The following is a 16099-nucleotide window of genomic DNA, read 5'->3' as shown; positions in this document are numbered from 1 at the left end:
GTAGGTTATCCGGGTTGTGTAACGGTGGTCTTGGTATTTTCTTTCCTGACATTTCGCCAGCAGCTGTGGCAGGCATCTTCAGAGGAGTAACACTGAAGGACAGTGTCTCTCAGTGTCAAGATTATTCCAAGACACTGAAAGACTGGACAGTTCTACCAACTATTTTGTCAGATTGCACAGAGAAGCCATTGAAATTCATAAACATCAGCACAACTTTAACAGAAAAGAAGAGAGTTTAAGAATGAATAAGGCTTGGCTTCCTGTCTTGAAAACCTCCAGACTAACAAAGACTACAGTCAACAATAGCCATGCAGATTAGCTTTGGATTTCACACATTAACAGATCACTTCAGGATACAATGGTTCCATATTAACATACCACACCCTCATCAGCACATTATCTTGATACTTACAGGACATTGGTTAGCACATTATCTTTCATACTTTTTGCAGGACAATGATTCAGCTCAAACCCAACCCCTTTCTGACTATATATAACTCTTCCTACACACTTGACACTGAGAGACACTGTCCTTCAGTGTTACTCCTCTGAAGATGCCTGCCACAGCTGCTGGCAAAACGTCAGGAAAGAAAATACCAAGACCACGGTTACACAACCCGGATAACCTACAAGAACCAATGAACTCTGACCGTGAAAGCCTTCGACAATGTGTTAACACAGTTTCTTGGGCGGTCCTAGCAGCTCCATAGCTAATGACTCTTCTGCAAGGTGGAAAAAAGGTTCCTTTTCTCGGCCAAACAAACTCACATCCGCCTTGAACAGAGGCTACTCCTGTCCGCAGGAGGGGGCAGATCGCCAGTGTTAGATCCTTCTGAGCTAGAGATCTGCCAGGACCCACAAAGGGCCAGACCAAATGATTTGGCGGGCCTTAAATGGCCCCCGAGCCTGACGTCCCCCACCCCTGTCTTAACCGCTGTGCTATAGCAGCTCGCAAAAATATAAAAAAAAACGAAATTCCATCTTCTATGAAGTTCTTTAAAAAAAGATTTAACTACATAGATCTTTCTGGTGTGCTTCCATATAGAAATCGTACCGAACCCAGTGAAATCTCTCCCTCTTAGAGGCTGAGCTGTAAGTTATGGCAGATATGGAGTAGTTGCATACTGCCACTTTCAGTAAAACGGAACATGAAATATGGACAGTTTCTGGCACTGGGTTGAGGTATTACAATGATGCATTATTCCTCAGCCTCGTTGTCCAGGGCATAGTAGCTGTCAGGCCGCAGATCCATTTAATGGATGTTTATAGCTCAGGCTGAAGGATTTCTCAGTCGATAAAGACGGCCAGCAAGGGTCACGTTGAGATGCTGTTGGGTTTGGATACTTGGTGATACCTTTACTTGGTTGCTTGAATCATGATACCCTCTTCGCGCCTCAAAGGCAGTCTGCTTTTTAAGCATTTCTTTTATCAGGCAGGCTCTGGAAAGCATGATTGACAATCTTGATATTGTGTGCTCTAGTACACATGAACACATGAAGCTGCCTTCTACTGAATCAGACCCTTGGTCCATTAAAGTCAGTATTGTCTACTCAGACTGGCAGCGGCTCTCTAGGGTCTCAGACAGGGGTCTTTCACATCACCTACCTGCCTAGTCCTTTTAACCGGAGAAGCCAGGGTTGAACCTGGGTCCTTCTGCATGCCAAGCAGATGCTCCACCACTAAGCCATGGCCCAACACGTGAAGCTGCCTTCTACTGAATCAGACCCTTGGTCCATCAAAATCTGTATTGTCTACTCAGACCAGCAGCGGCTCTAGAGGGTCTCAGGCAGGGGTCTTTCACATCACCTACCTGCCTAGTCCCTTTAACTGGAGATGCCAGAGATTGAACCTGGGACCTTCTGGGTACCAAGCAGATTCTCTACCACTGAGCCATGGCAATGACTTCTCTATAGCTCAGGCTTGTGGATAACCTACTTGCCTGATTACCTGTGGCAAGAATTCTCCCCAGATGGGATAGGCAGAAGAGCTTTCACGAACTGGAAGAGTACTGGTTGGTTAGATTTGGGTTTTTGTTTTGTTTTTCTTTCAGCAATGTATGTGCAATATATGATTAATGTATATGTGGGCCAAAATGTTGTGGGCTAGTCTTCATTCTTTTATTCTCTGCTCTTATGACAACAGGCTTGAGCACAAACTATTCATTCCTAAGGATTTAAGGCACAAGCCTGAAGTATTTTAGTAAGCCCAAGATTGCGGGTGTGTTTTGTATGCAATTCCATTTTTTTAAAGAGATTTCCTCCTACAAGCCCGTTCTCCACCCCATAAAGCTGCCATCTTGTAGGGTGGTTTGTACAGTCAGAATCTGTGGTTGCGATCTCAGATTTCCCCCTCTTTGAAAACATTCCTATCTGTATGAACAAGACAAGGAAACCACAGATAAACCAACATTTGGGCAGTGAGCATCCACTGTGTGTTTGGCAAAGCGTCTCTCCTTCATACTGTGGACCCTACCATGTGGATTGCCTTGACCTGGATATGGCCCAAGCTAGCCTGATCAGATCTCCGAAGCTAAGCTGGGTCAGCCCTGGTTAGTAATTGGATGGGAATCCACTGAGGAATGCCAGGGTTGTTGTTGTGCAGAGCAAGGCAACAGCAAACCACCTCTGTTGGTCCCTTGCCTTGAAAACCCTACGGGGTTGGGCATAAGTTGGCAGCGACTTGATGGCACTTGACACGTACACACCTTGTGGGTCGGCTCTTTACCCTAAAATGAAAAAGTATTGAGAATCCATGGCTGTACTAAGAGTTGTCAGAAAGCTCGGGTGATCTGAACATCTGATTTGCTTCTTGAGTATGTCAATGTGGGAGTCTGAAATGAGTTCAAGGGGTAGCCATGTTTAGGATAATATTCTAACCAAGCGCATTTGGAGAAGTTGCCGTAGTGTCTAAGGGCTGGGAGAGAGGACTGTTTGCTTTATTCCCTTCCCAGGGCCTTCGATGCTTCTTATTTTTCTTGTAATCTTTTTTGTGTTCATTGTTTTTACTTAGCATCAGTAGCCTTGGGGCGACTCATGCGTTTGAAAGGTGGCACAAAAGTATTTTGGGGACATCATAAAAAGGTGGCTAAGAGAATATGCTGTATTCTAGAAAGTTTGCAGGTTTAGATCTCTTCTCTGCCAATAACTCACTAGCTGGCTTTAGACAAGCCTTCTCCCCCCATTTAGACAAGCCTTTCCCCCCCTCCCCAATGAAAAAGGTAAAGGTCTCCTGTACAAGCACCGGGTCATTCCTGACCCATGGGGTAACGTCACATCCCAACGTTTACTAGGCAGACTTTTGTTTACGGGGTGGTTTGCTAGTTCCTTCCCCAGTCATCTTCCCTTTACCCCCAGCAAGATGGGTACTCATTTTACCGACCTCGGAAGAATGGAAGGCTGAGTCAACCTTGAGCCGGCTACCTGAAACCAACTTCCGTTGGGATCGAACTCAGGTTGTGAGCAGAGCTTGGACTGCAGTACTGCAGCTTACCACTCTGCGCCACGGGGCTCTTCCCTCCCCATTTAGACAAGCCTTTTCCCCCTCCCCATTTGTTGTAATATGGGGATAACAATACTGGCATAAGGTACTGACAATATAATGAACGTGAAGTCCTTGGAACATTGAAAGCACTATAGAAATGCAGTGTGTTATTTCTTGAAACAGATGAATTGCAGAAAACTGTTTCAAGTAATATTGGCAGCGTGCAGCATTTATGTAATGCTTTCAATGTTTAAAGGGCGCCAGAGGATCCTCATTGCATTTGAAGAGGGTTTTTGCAGCCTATATAATCCTGTTAACAATGTACGCTGTTAGCAGACAATGGGAATAGCCCAAGAAAAGGCATGGTTGGAAAAAATAAATTGCAAACTCTTAGGAGCCAGCGTCAAATGTGAGGTTCCTTCTCTGTTCAGGGTTAGGAAATACAAACTCCTTGGCAAAACCATCATCCACATAGCATTAGATGGGATGGCCCCTTGAGACATGCCAGGTAGAATTCTTTTCCATGCTGCAGATTGCTTTGGCAATTGTCTTTCTGCTTCTGCAGCAACTTGTCATATTGTTCTTTGGTGGGGGGGAGTGGGAGCTGCTGTCTAGAAGTGCTTAGCCAAAGTTGTGTTGGCCATGCTGAACTGGTTGCAGGGTCGTTCTTTTCTGGCCAGCGTGTCTCAACAGAACCCAAGTCTCCGTTCTTCAAGATAAAGAGTTGTGTGGAAATGTACCAAATTTCCTTTCCCTCTTGTCTCAAAGCCAGCTTTTGCATCTAAAAATAGTACCCTTCTTTCTCCCTTCCTATTCATAGAGTCTGGATTAAATTCAGAGAGTCTGACCAGGACAGTTTTGGTCAAGTGGGAAGCAGCTGCAATATTTCCCAAGGGTTATTATATAGGATCATCGTTGCAGGCACCCATAGTGTTTGGTGGTTTATTGTTGGGGTATCCATCTTCTTTGCCAACATGTCTGTATCCACGAAGCTTGACTTGTGTGGCAAACACAGCAACAGTAGGAAACAGGCTATTTGCCAAACTACATGTACCGGTAAATCATTTTATCTTTTCTTAATTACATGGTAAGTGGGTGTCGGGTGGTGTTTCCGTCTCTTCCTGCATGTAAATTCTTCTGTACGAAATCTGAAAATCGTAAAGTTCCTCTTGAAAACGGTAACCTCAGCAAATGTGGCAATATTCACTGATCTCAAAGTTGGACACTTCCAATGTCCACCAGGCAGAAATGTAGTTTTTAGTTCTGAAGGCTCAATGCAGTGTGTTTAAAAATCAGAAAGAGTGCCATCTCACCTTCAGACAAAGCCTTATATTGGGGAGGAGGGAGAGAGGCATATGTGCTTTGCATGCGCATGGTTCAGTTCAGTTCAGTTTGGGTCCCAGCAGATTGAAGGGTTTTGGGTAGAAAGCTGGGACTCCAGGGAGTTTTTACCAGTTGAAGTAGAATGTCCTGTTCCAGATGGATTTGTGGTCTCACTTGTATTAGGCAGCTTCCATTGAAGTTGAATCCACTGGCATTGCTTGAAGGACCCAGGGATTATTCTTGGATGGTTAGCGCTCTGACTCTAGACTGCAAATGTCAAAAACAAGTTGTGTGCACCCAATACAGGCACGCTGCGTTTCCTTGCGCTTCGCTTTATTGCGCCTCACAGATATTGTATCTTCGAGCAAGTCTATCCGCGCCATTTCCCCAACAGCATGTGCTCACTTCATGTCTCTATGTCACATTATGGTAATTCTCACAGTATTTCAAATATTTTCGTTGTTATTACTGTGTATTGTTTTTTAGACATGATGTTATTGCACACTTAATAGACTACGGTATAGTGTAAACATAACTTTATATGCACGGGGAACCCCAAAAAATTGTGTGGCTCGCTTTATTGCAGTGGTCTGGAACGGAACCCGCAGTAACTCTGAGGTATGCTTGTAACTTGAATCTGGCATAATGAACATGACAGGAGCTAGTGACAGTTCATGCCGCTGTTACAATTCAGTGCATATCTTCTTCCTTTCTTCTCCCCTTACCCTGGTACATGTTCCATTCTGGTAAATGGGAATGTCTTCCATGGAAAAGGGAATGCCTGTAACTTCTAGACAAATTTGAGATCCATTATGTCTCATGAAGAAATCAAGCCGCACCACATGATACAGGCCCTTGAGTTCATAGAACCATTGAATTGGAAGGGGCCATGCAGGCCATCTAGTCCAACCCCCTGCTCAACGCAGGATCAGCCTAGAGCATCCCAGACAAGTGTTTGCCCCGCCACTGCTTAACACATGAAGCTGCTTTATACTGAATCAGACCCTTGGTCCATGAAAGTCAGTATTGTCTACTCTGACCAGCAGCGGCTCTCCAGGGTCTCAGGCAGGGGTCTTCCACATCACCTCCTTGCCTGGTCCCTTTAACTGGAGATGCCGGGGATTGAACCTGGGACCTTCTGCATGCCAAGCAGAGGCTCTACCACTGAGCCACAGCCCTTCTCCATGGTTCGCCAGGGTCTCAGGCAAAGGTCTTTCACAATACCTACTTGCCTGGTCCCTTTAACTGGAGACGCCGGGGATTGAAGCTGGGGCCTTCTGCATGCCAAGCAGATGCTCTGCCACTGAGCCACGGAGAAGAATGAACACATACCTGTGCACACAGTGTCAAACACACACACACCCCATTTATCAGTGCTCTTTAAAATACCAGGGAAAGCTTCGCTCCTGGTCGTATGCCGTTTCTTTTTCAAAACTCCATCCAGTCACTCAGAAGTGAAACATCTTTCCAAGGAATGGGACGGCGGGGGGAGCTTTAATTTGGGCCAAAGCCATCTCGAGGTGGGGGGACCCTTGGGCAGGATATCCAGTGTGGCTTCTCCTCCCTTCCCCTTAGCACCACTGCCTCGGCGTGGGCGGCTCCTCAATTGTCTTTGCTTGCCTCTGGCAGAAAAGCGGCAGGGAAGAAGCCATTGTGGGAGAACCCTTGTTTTTCTGCCCAGGTTTTGTGACTGTTCTCAGCGGCTCCTGTTGAGCTTGTGGGTACAGAACTTTAAAAAAGAAAAAGTGAGGACGGCAGAGTCCCAACTTAAAGCGCAGCTGAGTCCATTTGGTGGACCGCTCTGCCTGGTATGCCTGAGAGTTCAACAGGTAAGTCAACAAGTTTCAACAGGTAAATCGAAAAGTCTGTATCTTTAAAGAACCAAGTGATATACCGTATTTTTCCATGTATAAGCCGACCCTTTTTTCTGTAAAATTTAGCCCCAAAATTAGGGGGTCATCTTATACACGGAAGCCGGGTGGGCGGTGACCGGTTTGAAAGCCGGACGCTGGCCGGCCAGGGCGACAGGACTCTTTCGCCTTACAAGACGCCCCCATGTATAAGACAATCCTTATTTTTTCTTAATTTGGGGTGACAGTATCTTCCTCCTTAGGTGCCAAGTGGGCCAGGTCAGTATAATAATCCAAGAATCTCCAGAGACCCACGGCTCGAAGTAGATCAAGAAGACGGGCTTTCCGGATAATAAGTAGGCTCCCTTTGCGCTTCCATCTCCTTCAGTTACTTGATCCAAAAAGTCACAATATATACAATGTGTTATTTCTTACTCCTCAAGAGTCCGTTTCTACTGTACTGCATCGCTCCTGGCGTAGCCGTACTCTGCGGGCTCTGTGCAACTGCTTATAAAACACTGTATGAATACTTAAGTTTCTATACGTTACTGTCATGTCTGATAGAAATTCGTAGTGAACATAGTATATAACATTACAATAGCCTAGTGTTGTATTTTTTGGCTGTAGTTACAGTTTGAACAACACTGATTTTGCTTGTTTTGGTTTACTGCCTGTTATGCGCCAGTTGTATCATGGGTTGCCGGCAGGAGTTGGATCCTTGTGTAGGGCCTTTGGACTTGTGTTCGAAGCTCTCCTTTTCCTGTTTCTGCCATGGAGTCCTGCAAAGGCATTTTATTCGCCAGGGCTTTTAATGGGATATAAACTGCTGGTATCTTTGGGGTGTGTGGGGGGGGGGGGCTTGATTCTGTTGGTGTCCGCTGCCTTGTGCCACGAGGAAAAGCAGGGTATAAATATTTTATTAAAGTAAGCACAGAATAAGGTGATCTGAATGTAAATGTCACTGGTGACTGCACATTCACATGGAGATGCAAGGCGCATGAACAGTGACATGGGCAACTCCCAAGTGATGCAGAATAAAGGCTGTGGCATTCAGAAGGTCCCAAGTTCAATCCCCGGCATCTCTGGTCAAAGGAATCCATTAAGAGGTGATGGAAAAGGTCTCTGCCTGAGACCCCAGAGAGCAACTGCGAGTCTAGGTAGAAAATACTGGCTTCGATAGATGGATTCTCTGATGACGTATAAGGTAGCTTCATTAGGTCCAATTGATATTATACACAATTCAGTTATTGTTATATATACATTGGTCGGTTGATGTGTGTGATATACGCTAGATGACTGCCTATTTCCTAGGCAATATAGGAATTTGGTGTGGAAGCTACTTCTGTTAACTGGCCGTTGTACAAAATATTTAATCTGTTTGCTTTGGCAATTCATCCATACTGGCAGTGAGCAAAATTATCTGACCCTGTGCATATTTTTCATACCTTCATGTGCTGACTTGCCAGGGGAGCTGCATGTTCTCCACTCGACTGATGTGGTGTGTAAAGTGTGACTTAAGCATAATTTGCGACTAATTTTTCTCAAAAGTGCCTTGTTCAGAGAATGTAGTGGAATTTTTGCAGCTGATCAAAGGCATTTTTTATGCTCCAGATATAATCAGAAGAATTAAAAAAGCCATAACCATGCAGTAACTCATCCCATTTTACTTTACCCTGTAAATTTATATCTTGCATGATTTGTGTAACTTTTCAATGATCCGCTAATTGGTCTAACCCAACAGAAGAAGAGTTGGTTTTTATATGCCGACTTTCTCTACCACTTAAGGCAGGATCAAACCGGCTTACAATCACCTTCCCTTCCCCTCCCCACAACAGACACCCTGGGAGGTAGGTGAGGCTGAGAGAGAGTGACTTGCCCAAGGTCACCCAGCTGGCTTCATTTGCAGGAGTGGGGAAACAAGTCCAGTTCACCAGATTAGCGGCCTCCGTTCATGTGGAGGAGCGGGGAATCAAACCTGGTTCTCCAGATCAGAGTCCACCGCTCCAAACCACCGCTCTTAACCACTACACCACACTGGCTCTCAACAGAAAATTTGCCGCTTCCCTGCTCATCTGAACAAATACTGCAACGTGGACTGGTTCTTTTAGAGATAGTGTGCATGCTTGTACGTTTAATTAGGGCTGTTACATTTTGCCATCTGGACTGTGGCAGGTATGTCGAAGGATTCAGCGTGAAGGAATATACCTGGAACAATTCAAAAACCAGTCAGCAGTTTGCTCATGAAATGCTTTTGCTTCTGAAGCGGAGACTTGTATAAAACTGTTTCAGCGCACAATCAGTTATCAGGGTTCCCCGACCTTCTTGAGCCTTTGGGCTCGTTGGGAATTCTGACGCGGCACAGTGGGCGCAGCAACAAAATGGCTGCTGCAGGAGGCGGAGTCAGCTGTAGAATGATTCCCACCCCTTAACTTCTGGAACACAGCGGAGATCCTTGTGTTGCGGTGGCCGCTGCTGCCAAAGCTCAGTGGTAGAGGATCTGCTTGGCATGCAGAAGGTCCCAGGTTCAATCCCCGGCATCTCCAGTTAAAGGGACTAGGCAAGGAGGTGATGCAAAAGACCTCCACCTGAGACCCTGAAGAGCTGCTGCCAGTCTGAGTAGACAGTACTGGCTTTGATGGACCAAGGGTCTGATTCAGTATAAGGCAGTTTCATGTGTGCATTAATGGGGAGGGGGCCGTGGCTCAGTGGTAGAGCATCTGCTTGGCATGCAGAAGGTCCCAAGTTCAGTCCCCGGCATCTCCAGTTAAAGGGACAAGGCAAGGAGGTGATGCAAAAGACCTCCACCTGAGACCCTGAAGAGCTACTGCCGGTCTGAGTAGACAGTACTGACTTTGATGGACCAAGGGTCTGATTCAGCATAAGGCAGTTTCATGTGTGCATTAATGGGGAGGGGGCCGTGGCTCAGTGGTAGAGCATCTGCTTGGCATGCAGAAGGTCCCAGGTTCAGTCCCCGGCATCTCCAGTTAAAGGGACTAGGCAGGTAGGTGATGGGAAAGACCTCCGCCTGAGACCCTAGAGAGCCGCTGCCAGTCTCGGTACACAATACTGACTTTGATGGGCCAAGGGTCTGATTCCGTATAAGGCAGCTTCATGTGTTCAAAATAAAATTGCACAGCCAGTTGGAAGCCTTGCTGGGCAAAAGCTCTACCTGGCCCCACCCACTTCCTAAAGACACTTAACAGGTCCTGGAAAATGTGTCAGCGGGAGCCATGTCACCCATGGGCACCATGTTGGGGGGCCCTGAGTTAGCTTGCATCTTGTTCACAGCTCCTCTTTAAATGTGTTGAAAGGGTACTTTAAAAAAAACAGCCAATGTCAGAATGCATTTTTCCTGTAAATTCTTCTTAAGGTGGCATTCGCAATGTGTTAGATGTGATGCGTTAAGAGTCGTGAATTGTCTCATTTATTAATAATATCACTTGGTGCGCAGCAGGGTGTTGTGAATACTCCTTTGTGGAGAAGCGACTTCTCCGGCTCTCGCAGCTTGTCGGGAACGTTTCATATAAAAAGCTGTTTTCCTTTGCTGCTTGTCTCTTCTCTCCGAGATTAACCAGAGGTTTACTGGCATGTTGTGCTTCACCGTCATTATAATCTTTGATCCTCAAGCTGGTGTATCACTAATCTGCATTTGCCGCGGCACTCAACCTTTAGCACAAGCATTAATTACCGCTTCAGCGTACCCGGGTTGTTCGTGATCTACTATCCTCGGGGGCGTTCGCTGAAGTCTGAAGACAAACCTTCCTAAAATTAGATGGAGACCCAGGGATCCCGAATGTCTTTTGAGTTGGCCTCCTCAGTGCAGGCAAAGCAGAGCCCCCCCCCCCGTCAAGAGAACTTAAGTTGGTGGTGCTACTCTCATTTCCATCCTATTGCCTTTTTAGGTCTCCAGCTCTGCCTTGGGTAACTATCACCTTTCAGAATCCACTTCCTGTTCATGCAGAGTTGCATCGTCACCTTTGGTATGCCTCGAATTCCATGTCGCGAGGAAGAATAAGAAGAAGAGTTGGTTTTTAGATGCCGACTTTCTCTACCACCTAAGGGAGAATCAAACCGGCTTACAATCACCTTCCCCTCCCCACAACAGACACCCTGCAAGGTGGGTGGGGCTGAGAGAGCTGTGACTAGCCCAAGGTCACCCATCTGGCCTCGTGTAGGAGTGGGGAAACCAACCCAGTTCACCAGATTAGCATCCGCCGCTCATATGGAGGAGTGGGGAATCAAACACGGTCCTCCAGATCAGAGTCCACCGCTCCAAACCACCGCTCTTAACCTCTACACCACGCTGGCTCTTATAGACTTGAGCTGGGTACCCAAGGTTGGGTAGAAAGGGGGAATTTATATATAAATTTTATATATATATATATATATATAAATACTAAAAATATAATTTATTAGAAGCGCTAAGTAAAGGTTGATCTCTGTAACCACATACCAAACGCTTTTCGCCCTATTGGGCCTTCATCAGTGGTTAATTAAAACCCATGTTAAGCCTGCACACGTTTACAGAGATAAATACATACATATACAAACAGTTCAAACCCAACCAGGCATGTGTATAGGTTGTAAAATCTATTACCAGTTACTCAAACATCTGGTCAGATTGGTTCTAGTTGTAATACTGGTTAGTATATGTCTCTCATATACTATGTGTGCAGGTATCAACCCAGTAGAGCTGGGTAGCCAGCTTCTGTTTTCAGGTTGGGTTTTATTCCCCTCTTTTTTCTTCCTCTTATAGACTTGAGACCAGCATCCTTTTTTGTAAGTCACGTAGGATTGGCCAAGTTGTGGTTTTTCCAGGTAATGTGGTGCTAGGAAATGTTCCCATTGAATTTCTCCGCTAGTTTAAAAAAAAAGAGAGAGAGAAATGTAATATGCAAATAATACCTACCTGTCTGAAAGAAAATTTCTGTGAGCTAAAGTGCTACTCAGAGAGGCAGCGTGGTGTAGTGGTTAAGGTTGTCGGACTAGGATCTCGGAAACCCGGGTTCGAATCCCCACCCTGCCATGGGAACTTGCTGGGTGGCCTTGGGTCAGACCCACGCTCTCAGACTCGACCCTGACTAGTATTTGGATGGGAGACCTCCAAGGAATACCAGGGGTGTGACGCGGAGGCCGGCAATTGCAAAACCGCCTCCGAATGTCTCTTGCCTTGAAAACCCTACGGGGTCGCCCTAAGTCAGCTGCGACTTGACGGCAAAAAGGAAAAACTGCTGTTCCTGCAAACATGGTGGTAAATATTTGTAACTCTCTCTGCAGCGTGGCATAGTGGTTAAGAGCGGTGTTTGGAGCGATGGACTCTGATCTGGAGAACCAGGTTTGATTCCCCCACTCTTCCACATGAGCGGCGGAGGCTAATCTGTTGAACTGGGTTTGTTTCCCCGCTCCTACACACGAAGCCAGCTGGGTGACCTTGAGCTAGTCACAGCTCTCTCAGCCCCATCTACCTCACAGGGTGTTTGTTGTGGGGAGGGGAAGGCGATTGTAAGCCAGTTTGATTCTTCCTTAAGGGGTAGAGAAAGTCTGCATACAAAAACCAACTCTTCTTCTTCTGCATTGTAGTGAGATTCAGCTGCAATCTACAGGAACAGATCTCTAGCTGTCTTTAGATGTCGCTTGGTATTGCAAGAAATGCAGAGCTGGTGCCTCTCCCCTCTCTCCTAGCAAAAATCTGCTTTCTTCATGACATGGTGATGACGTCGCGCCATATGTTTGATGGCCCTGGATTGCTGGCTGTTGACTGCAGGGGCAGAGAAACCTACAGCCTGATACTGCCCTGAGTTGTCTTTTGTCATGTCTTTCCACACTCTACATGAGCAACATGGGAAATGGTTCTTCCTGGGTTGTGGTACAGCATGTCTGTGCTAAGGTACTGCTACAAGCAAGTTTAGCCTGAAGAGGAAAAGACTGAGAGGTGATATGAGAACCATCTTCAAGTACTTGAAGGGCTGTCATATGGAGGAGGGTGCTGAGTTGTTTTCTGTTGCCCCAGAAGGCCGGACCAGAACCAACGGATTGAAATTAAATCAAAAGAGTTTCCATCTAGACATTAGGAAGAATTTTCTAACAGAGCGGTTCCTCAGTGGAACAGGCTTCCTCGGGAGGTGGTAAGTGCTCCTTCCCTGGAGGTTATTAAGAAGAGGCTAGATGGCCATCTGTTAGCAATACTGATTCTATTACCTTTGGCAGATTATGAGAGGGAGGGCATCTTGGTCATCTTCTGGGCATGGACTAGGGGTCACTGGGGGTATGTGGGGGGGAGGTAGTTGTGAATTTCCTGCATTGTGCAGGGGGTTGGACTAGATGACCCTGGTGGTCCCTTCCAACTCTGTGATTATATTCTATGATTCTAGGTCCGTCTGTATGCAGAGAGCCTGATCCCCCACCCTCCGCCGATATTATAAACCCTGAGATTTAGGACTAATCCTCCTAAATGCAAGCATCGCTGGCGGCTTCTGCAGTCTAGGAAAGCTGCAAGATTGGCGGTTGGAATGATACCTCTAAATCAAATGTCATAAAGGGAGGTTGAAGGGTTAGGGTGAGCGAGAGGCCCCTTTTCCCCAGGAACGGAATTGGGAGACGGTCCAGTGTGCTGAGGCAAAAAGGTGAGCTTTCTCACACTCTGTGAGCTTTCCCACACTCGCAGGTTGTGGGGTACAGCTCCCACCCTGTTGCTCCGCAGCGGCTTTTCATTTAAAACCCCAGCCAACTTTTGGTGTCTTCTGCCTGAGTCTGCGGCATGGCGTTTACTTTGGCCTGAGCGATACAATGAAGTTAATTTGGCTACTTGATGAGCTTCTAATTACAGCTTAATTTTTTTCAAAAGACATACACACACCCCGCTCTAACACCTTTTCTGAAAGTGCGCAGAATATTCAGCAGTATCCTAGCTGTGTCCTGTTTTTCTCTCCGAGGAGAAACTGGTAACCAGCTGAGCTGGTCCCCGGTCCGGTTTTTCTGGTTTTCCCTTTGTGCGGTATTTTTCAACCCTGTGCTCTTTTTTCCTGTTTTGTGTTCTTGTTCCCCCCCCCCCATTATGTCATTGTTGTGATCAAAATCCATTCAAGGTGCATTATTCACTATTGAGCTCTGCTTTGACTCAGTGGTTACTGCAATTGCTACCTTCACCTGCATGTGCCCTCACCTGTGGGAGTTCAAGGGAAGCTTTTGCCTTGGAGAATACTCTGGAACACGTTCTAAACCTGTAGGAAGGCCCTTACGGGAGTTCCGTGGAAGCTTTTGCCTTGGATAATACTCTGGAACACGTTCTAGACCTGTAGGAAGGCCCTTACGGGAGTTCCGTGGAAGCTTTTGCCTTGGAGAATACTCTGGAACACGTTCTAGACCTGTAGGAAGTCCCTTGCGGGAGTTCCGTGGAAGCTTTTGCCTTGGAGAATACTCTGGAACATGTTCTAGGTCAGCTATGGACGTACATTCTGTTTGGGTAGCTTACTGGTCATGGCTGGTCCGTTTCATTGTTGTCCTGTGTGAACAGGATGAACATTCAAGAACATGCATAATGTTCCTTTAGCAAGATAAGAACTTCCCTGCTGGATTAGACGGACGGTCTATTTGATCCAGCATGCATGCTTTTCCCCCACAGTAAGCTAACCAGGTGCCAGGTGAGAAGCCCATAATCATGGCACGAAGGTAACAACTTTCTCCCGTAACCCCTACCCAGCAGTGGCACTGAGAGGTATTCTGCCTCTGTTACAGAATCGTAGAATTGGAAACGGCCTTAGAGGCAAACTAGTCCAACCTCCTGCTCTGTACTGGAAATCAACGGTAGGGTGTTCTGAACTGGTGGCCCTCCAGCCTCTGCTTGAAGACCTACACCTCCCCCCTAAGTAACTCGTTCCCATTGCTGAACTGCTCTTGCCATTAGGAAAGCTAGATCTGAATCCCGTAGCGCCTTGAAGAGCGACAAAATAAACTTCCAGGGTATAATCTTTTGAGAGTCAACTCCCTTTGCCAGCCATCTGCAAAGGCATCTGACAAAGGGAGCTCTGACTCTCGAAAGCTTATACCCTGGAAATTTTGTTCTTTCAAGTGCTGCTAGACTCGAATCTTGCTCTTCTGCTACACAGCAACGCTGCTACCCACTTGACATCACCACCGGGAATTTTCTCTTAATGTGCAAATGAAATGTTCCCACTTGTAACTTAAGGTCATTAGATCTGCTGTAGCCTCCTGGGACCGCCAAGCGTAAGACGTTCGTGAAAGCGCCATTTACCCATTGTGGCTATCGGCCATTGATTACCCTTTCTTCCATGGATTTGTGTAGCCTTTTTTTGTGTGTGTGTGTGTTAAACCATTAAACGGTGGTCTTTGCTACACCATACTGTGCCGGGGGAAGGTTAACCAGTGACTGGCAAGCTGTCTATGAAGGGAGCTAGTCTGCCATTAATGGTCTAGACATTAGGAAGAATTTTCTAACAGAGCGGTTCCTCGGTGGAACAGGCTTCCTCGGGAGGTGGTGGGCTCTCCTTCCCTGGAGGTTTTTTAAGCAGAGGCTAGATGGCCATCTGCCAGCAATGCTGATTCTATGACCGTAGGCAGATCTAGAGAGGGAGGGCACCTTGGCCATCTTCTGGGCATGGAGTAGGGGTCACTGGGGGTGTGGGGGGAGGGGAGGTAGTTTGGAATTTCCTGCATTGTGCAGGGGTTGCCTAGATGACCCTGGTGGTCCCTTCCAACTCTGTGATTCTATGTGTTCATTGAGGAACATGGAGTTCCTTGAAATACCACTGCATTTAGTCCATTCTTCTCCTTCCTGCCGCGACAACAGCAAGAAATACAGAAGTTTCCATGCTTACTCAGGAACGAGTTCCAGTTATTGCAGTGGGACTTCCTGAAAATGATGTATAGAATTGTGCTCTGTATTGCTACTGTGATGAAATTCACTGCTCTTTCTTAAAACCCGGAGTGTTCAATTTGCAGTGCTCTGTGCCCTCGGCTGGATGGCTGGATATCTTGCTCAGAATATTTAAGAGTTAATGGGTGTATTTGAGCATTTCTTTGTATCCAGGCCACAGGGTGTGTTCTTCCCGTTACAGGCATGGTTGTTCACGCATTTATCTGGGCCCATGTGCTCTTTCGACACTTCTGCTGCATAACTGATATCTGCTTGGGGCATGCTGTGCATTTCCTAGACGGGTGGCATGCAGTTTTTTTAGCAGTAGGTTTATTGGGGCGGCTTATTGGTTCTTTGCAAAACTCAAGAGTTGCCTCATACTGCTGGTTTATGCTTTTTGCTTATGAAAAGAAGACTATGCCACAAGTTACTGTCCTTTGGTGGGGTTATTTATTAAGACACAAGTGATTATGTCCAGCGTGGTTTAGTGGTTAAGAGCGGTGGAGTTTGGAGTGGTTGACTCTAACCTGGGGAACCGGGTTTGATTCCCCACTCCTCCACGTGAACGGCTGGC

General features: G+C 46.5%; 1 protein-coding gene across 1 annotated transcript in view; it reads left to right on the top strand.

Moving 5' to 3' along the window:
* The window catches only part of ZFAND6 (zinc finger AN1-type containing 6), a 50721-nt gene that overhangs the window by 12490 nt on the left and 22132 nt on the right, over positions 1-16099 (top strand). The window lies entirely within an intron of this gene.

This window comes from Euleptes europaea, chromosome 20 (assembly GCF_029931775.1).
Source record: "Euleptes europaea isolate rEulEur1 chromosome 20, rEulEur1.hap1, whole genome shotgun sequence".
In the NCBI taxonomy this organism is placed as follows: domain Eukaryota; kingdom Metazoa; phylum Chordata; class Lepidosauria; order Squamata; family Sphaerodactylidae; genus Euleptes; species Euleptes europaea.
Note: the sequence above shows the minus strand (reverse complement) of the source record. Positions and strands in the feature narration are given on the sequence as shown.